This window comes from Olea europaea, chromosome 15 (assembly GCF_002742605.1).
Source record: "Olea europaea var. sylvestris chromosome 15, O_europaea_v1, whole genome shotgun sequence".
NCBI lineage: Eukaryota > Viridiplantae > Streptophyta > Magnoliopsida > Lamiales > Oleaceae > Olea > Olea europaea.
Genome location: NC_036251.1, coordinates 9811681 through 9818996, shown reverse-complemented (window position 1 = coordinate 9818996; position 7316 = coordinate 9811681).

Genomic DNA, 7316 nt, shown 5'->3' with positions numbered 1-7316 from the left:
AATTTAATTGGTAACAAATGATTTAGGGTAAATAACTTTGATTTGTTAAATAGCGATAATAAAACGAAGAGTTCAAATGAATGTTAGCTAGCGTTAAAGGAGTTAAATTTAACAACGCACTGTCCAACTATCAAGCTTAGTTGGACCATTTATTGGATACATAATTTTATGAAAGTTTTACATTATTTTCTAAACTCATTCAAGTACAACATAGTGAAATTTCAGAATTTTTTCAAAATCATTTATGCACTCCAATAGACACTTAAATATGTGAAAAAAACTGTTCTCGGGTACATTGAACATAGCACACGAAAAATGGCATAACTTATCTTACCAACTTTCAATTGACTTAATTTCAATGATGACGGACAGAGAACTCATAGGACTTTCAAACCTCACTAGTTTTGTCCAAAAATTCAAAGAATACTTTCCGGAATGACATGACAAAGTTCATACAATAAGTTGAAATTTTTTGTTTACAAGTCTAACTTTTAATCTTAACTTCTTTTAACAACTTTAATTATATGCATACTTAAACGAAATAACAATTTAAATATTTACAACAAGAAAAAGAACTAGGAAATTTTAAAGAAAGATACACTAACATTTTGTTTTATTTTTTAATTCAACATAAGTTGCATAACTAGTAAGAACTAAAAAATCTTTAAATGTGACAAACTACACAAATGAAGCATATCTCTCCCTTTCTGATCCTTTGCAATCCATGTAAATCCCACTTTCTCGACCAGTCCTTTAATCTAAAAATTGTGTCCACATAGAAGGTGTGAGCTTTAAGCTCAGTAGGACTAATATCACACGTTGCACATATAAACAAAATGATAGGAATGCATTTAGCATTTCACGTATACGAATACTAACAAAGTCATGATTTCGAAGAATCCCTTGAGGTTGTAGAAATCGACTATGGTCATACATAAACTTCTTTATTCATAACTTCAAAAATTTTAACACTCATCACAAGCATACATATATATAAATAATGAACAAAAAGTGTAAACACTTAACACCATATACCTTGATTTTCTTGAAATATAAAGGAAGAAAATGTGTAAAAACCTTTGTCCTTCACACATTTACTATTCCTTTAAGTTTATTTTAATATAAAAGATATTTTCGAAAGAAAATATGAATAAATTCGGATTTGAGGAGAGGTGTGGTGAAAATGTGATTTTCCTTTCTCTTGTAACCTCAATTTTTAGTGAAAAACTAAGCCCCCATTTGAGCCCCCATTAAATTGTTAATACATTTTTTCTCTCTTTTTTTTTAATCATACATTATTCAATAAAATAATATTACACATAAATAAATAAAAAATTCCTTATTTTTCTACCCCATATTTTCCAAAAAAAAGAACACTATTCCAAAAATTATAATATCAAATAATGGGGCCAAATGGGAGAGTTATATTATTATTAACCTTGTTAAATTGAGTTTTTAACTAGAAATTTAAAGAGTTTTAAGCCCATGAAAAATAGTTCTTACAAAACATTTACATAATGAAAAATAGAAGAAAATGAACTATTCGTATGATTTGTAACATATCTCTATGAATGCCCACTAATAAAACAATTATTCCATCCAATTAACTTGATATAACTATTCTTAATTTGCAAAATGAGCAATTTTTAACTAAAAAATAAATTTACAAAAATATTTGCATAATGATTCAAACTTGGATTGTTTATGTGAAATACGGGGGCTTAATATGAGAGTTATATTATCAATAATCTTGTTAAATTGAGTCTTTAACTGAGAATTTAAAAAGTTTTAAGCTTATAAAAAATAATTCTATAAAAAAATTTATATAACATTTCAATAATGAAATATAAAAGAAAATGAACTATTCATATGATTTGTAACATATCTATATGAATGCCCACTAATAAAACAATTATTCCATATAATTGACTTTGATATAACTGTTCTTAGTGTGCAAAATGAGCAGTTTTTAACTAAAAAATAATTCCATAAAAATATCTGCATAGTGATTCGAACTTGGGTTATCCATTTGAAATATCATGTAGATGACTATTATGGCAACCCAATTATTCATTATTGTAATCAAATTTACTTAAACTTAATGTCTTAAATTGTTGAGTTTTTAAATAACTTATGAATTGAGCTTTCATAATCTTGAATGGACCGAGCTTTCATAGCACATTTGTAAAATGGACAACATCAATCAACTTAAGAATATAAAATTCGGGACCTTACATCCCATTAGTAAGCACGTGCGTTGCACATCTTATAAATCGAATGAATGATATGCGCAATATTTTTGAAGTGTTAATAATGTTTTTGAAAGTGGTTGAAGTAATTGATATTGATAAATAAAAAATGAAAATTGCTAAAAAAAGAATAAATATGAATAATTTAGCGAAATTATGTAAATAATGTGAAAAGGTTAAATAAACTTAAATGTAATGTTTTTCATTACAATAATCCTTCTTTATACACTGTTTTTTTGTCAACTTGTCCCGCAATTCTTTATCTCGTTTTTGAAACATGAACTGATATACACAAGCTTTTCATTGCCCTGGATACAAAAAATAAAAAATCATCACCGTCGAACAGAAAAGTGAAAAAGAGCATCCAAAAACAAAAACACATATGAAATGAAAGAGTAAAGGATAAAACAACAAACAATTTTGAAGTTTTAGCCTTTGGGTGGATAATTGCTTCGCCATTGAAAAACGATTAATAATTTGTTATTACTTTGACGTATAACTCCTCTATAAATTCAAATGGAGCTCATATAATTAATTGATAATGTGTAATATATTTATTATATTTAACATGTCACTATGTAAATTCTACTCATTTTTACACGTAAATTAATTATTTCACTATGCAATTGTTTCGTGCGAGTAGTCGCTAACAATTAAAAAGGGATCAGACGATTGTGTAAGGGACAAACCTCTTGAGGCAAAGTCCCAAAAAGGGGTATTTTATTGGCGATGACTTTACAATTGAAACTTAAACAGAAATGCCTCCATGGGGCGCAAGCACACAGTACTGAAAAGAAATGTTTTAAATCTAAACTAAAAAATTGAAATTACATATTCTCTATTTGAGAGTGTTTGATTCGGGGTCTTTTGCTCTATGTATTTTCTTCCTTTTATATTCCCTTGATACTCTCTTTGTGATCAACCGCTTAGAAACTGCTTAATTACTTTATAACTGTCCACTTTCTTCATGGTGGCCAACTTATCGTGGAACTGCCGTCTTTAGATGTTGCCACTATTCTTTGTCGTTCAACCGTCTTCAACTGAACTTCTTGAATCGTGAAACGTGATAAGATTACCCAATAACTGTTTTGATAACTGGACTTTTGGATAACCATAATACCTTATGTTTGCTAAGATCCTGGGTGATTCGAAGGTTTGGGCGAGAACGGGGTTACAACTTTGGGCGACTGCAAGGTACTTCATTCACTCAGATTCTGGGCGTCTTGTAAGTTTGGGCGATGGTGTTACCGCGTTCGTGAGCTTACACTCCATTCATTAATAACCCTATTTGGACCTTTATCCTGAATTGCCCAGTTAGACTTCATTCTTTGGATTATTTGAATTGGGCTGCACTTTTAGCATGTCAACAATTACCCCTAATATGGCAGAATTAATACAAATTATTAATTTTTGCCATATTCACTTTGTGTTTCCCACCAACATTTGAAATTCCCAAAAATTTCAATCATTATTTTCTTCCATAGCCTAAAAAGGTGCGACGTTGCAAACCCTTATAACCCCCCCCAAAACACGCCATTTCATCGCACTACTAAATCACGCCTCATTGCTTCGCGCTTCTCTCTCGCAATATTACTGTTCATCTTCTTGCTTCTCTACTACGTTTCTCAAGCAAATTTCAACAAAACTTTATTTCATTCCTAATGGATACTTCACAATCCCAATCTGGTGACTCTTTCAGTTTCGAAGACTTCCAGAAACTCTTCACTCGGCCATATATAACTCCAAACTTCCTTGCACCAGCCAATGCCGAACTCAACGAGTTCTATCTACGTCCTTCATTCAACAACGCCGAGATCGTTGAACAAGTGGCGGCGAGCCAGCTGTTTCCTTGTACTCAAGGTCCTTCGTTTCTAAACTCTTTGCCGCTAAGGCCGCTTCGCAAAAGAGGTATTCGCACTTGGCCTAAATCTAATGTTGTTTTCCAGTAGATGGCATGCTCGTCTTGTAGACCATGGTCCTACCAAGGCAATTTTTTATAGTGCTAGGATTTCTGATTTGCTAGAAATCTCTCTTCAACCCCCTACTTTTGATCAGCGCTTTTCCCTATTGCTTTAAGTTTTTGGTTTTCTGAGTATAATACTTTTGTTTTCCCCTTTAGTCCCATGTCCATTACTTTAAGGGATTTCGGGGCCTTAATAAATCTGCCACCTTTGGCCGATACAATTTTTCCTGATAATTTGATTTCCGGTGTCGCCCCAAAATTTGACAAAAAACTCACCGAGTTCTATTCAAGCCTACAAAGCTGTTATAATCACTCGAGCACTGAGTCTTCTCATGTTGAGCATGTAGCCTTTTTTCATATTTGGCTTTGTAAATATATTCTCTGTGTGTCAAGCCTGAAGCATTCTATAAGCTATTTACCTATAGCGCACGAATTGGCGTGTGGTAAGCCTCTGAATTTGTGTTCTTTCTTTTTAACCGCCCTCTATAGAGGTATGACTTCTCTCCAATTCCAATTGAAGAATGGTGCATCTCCCACTAGCAGTGAGCCTCTTTGGTTCACTTAAATGTGGTTGAGAGCCTATTTTCCATCACTTGGTGCTCTATTCCTTTCCCTTCATTCTGCTAGTTGCTATGGGCTAGCTATTGACCCACTGAACCCTGTACATATGTCCAAAAGGGATATTTTTTCATTATTTTATACTTTGAATTCAATTCCTTCTTTATTTCCTTTTCTTCCCTTTTTAACTCCTAATTATGTGCATCTCCCATCTACCCTGGACAATGCGAGCACCTCTCTGCTCGTTTGGGTTCAGTTTTTGACCGGGAGGGAGTTGTTCCATGATATTTTGACTGGAACTAATGCCAAAGTTGGGGTTGAAATATATGTTCCCCAAATTTTTGCTCGTCAACTTGGTTTTGGCCAAACTTGGCCTGTTCCTCCTTGTTATTCAAGAAATTTGATAGATCGCTTCTACACCATAAATAAGGTAGAGGCAAAAGCTATAAATGCTCGCAATATTCTTTTGACGAGTAACTTTTCATTAGCTCCCTTCAATCCTAGCCATGCCACCCATCCCCTTTTTGAACAACTTTGGCCATCAGTGCAGCGCAGATTGTTTGCAACTGATGCCAATCGCGCTTTCCATTCACTGGATCAGCCGGACATTTCTTCCACTTCCTCTATTTTGGTCACCCCTGTGTCTATTAGGAGTCCTTCCTCTTCTGCTCATGCTAAACAGTCTGTTCGTCCATCTACTTCTCTTCCTGCCAAGCCTATTGCATCTAAAAGTATCCCAAGCCGCAAACAGCCAGCCTCAGCATCTCCCATTTTGGAGGATGATGATGATGATGACACTCCTCTCATTGTCAGGAGAAAGGTAATTAAATTAGTTTACTCACAAGCATACATTTCTATACTTGAAACTCTTCTATGTGCTGATGGTTTATTCGGATTTCTCAGAAAAGCCCAGCCTCTCCTTCGAAGGCTTTGGTGTTGGCAACTCCTACTCCATCACCCTCTACTGAGGCTGCTTCATCCAAACCAGTTGATGAAAGGACTACGCTTAAAGAGAAACCTTCAGTCCTGAAATCCTCATCACAGCTAATGGATGAGTCACCTTCTTCCCAGGGTGTCAATTCCCCAAACGTCGAACCAGAAGGTAATACAATTTTTGATGTTTTACCTTTACTTGTACTATTGATTTTTGACTTGTTGTTTTTTTAGTTATGCAGATGCTCCCATGAATTTGCCCATTGTGGCAAAGTCTTCTCGCTCAGACAGGGAAAAGTCCTCACAAGTGGTGGAGCCACAGGTGGTAGATTTGGCTGGGGATTTGCCATCTCCCAAGATTGCTGATGAGGTAATCTTTGTTTCACTTTTACTTCCACTTTGTTCATTATAGTGAAAAACTTCAATGTTGGCGACTTTCTTTGCAGGATGCTGATAGGATTGTGCGTTCCATCCAAAACTTGTTCACTTCCTGGGGGCAAGTTAAGATGTCTCGCCCTGCTTCAACCAGTCGTCCTTCTGCTTCTTGTAACAAAGCCACTTTGCCACCCACTGCTACTAAATCACCACCCCCCAAGTTAAACTGGTGCTCGTAGATAAAATCTCAAATCACGGATTTTTAGAAAATCCATCTTATTTTCATTCAACTGCTGCAAGATCAACAATTCCATAAGCTTGGCCGTGTTACTTTTGTGTTGTTTTTTCTTTTTACCTTTTTTCATGTCCGATCTCGCATAATCTTCTTCAATATCTTCGGGAACGCGAACACAGGTGGTGCGTCGTCAGCTCGTGCCGTAAGGTGTTGGGTTAAGTCCCGCAACGAGCGCAACCCTCTTGTTTAGTTGCCATCGTTGAGTTTGGAACCCTGAACAGACTGCCTCTGGCTACTAAGATGTTTCAGTTCGCCAGGTTATCTCTTGCCTGCCCATGGATTCAGCAGCAGTTCGGAAGGTTGCCCTATTCGGGAATCTCCGGATCTATGCTTATTTTCAACTCCCCGAAGCATTTCGTAGGAAGATATGAAGTTCCTCAAGCAGTCGATATTTGAGTATGTGTCCTTTATGGATATGGACATCGGTCAGGCAAGTGCTGCCAAACATAAGGATAAGTTTGAGCATTTGAGTGTGAAGTTGGCGCAAGCACTGACACTTCTGTCGCTCAATCTTTCTACTGATTTTAAAGCGACGTTGAAAGTTGTCCATTTCAAGATTCTCTCCTTGCTGGCCAAAAATGTCGAACTGAAGGCCAAAAGTACTCAATATCTTTGCACTGTATCTGAAAGAGAGTCTTTGCTCATGGAGATCAACAAAACTGAGGATGAACTGAAAGAAATCTCTTCTGAAGTCATGATTGAAGACTCTTTGATGACCAGCTTGGTTGCACAGATGAAGGAGCTTGAAGCAAGGATGGACGACTGCAAGGCGAGAATGGCTGCTAAAAATGCAATGTCTCCCAAGGAATTGAGCGAACCAAGTCTTTGGTCGAGCAGTACAAGAAGTTGGAGGTTGATGATGATTTTGTGGCTGAATTGAATGTCACTACTTCTCAGCAGAGCGAGGATTGGGGGAGACTTAGGGAAAGAATTCATTCAGTCT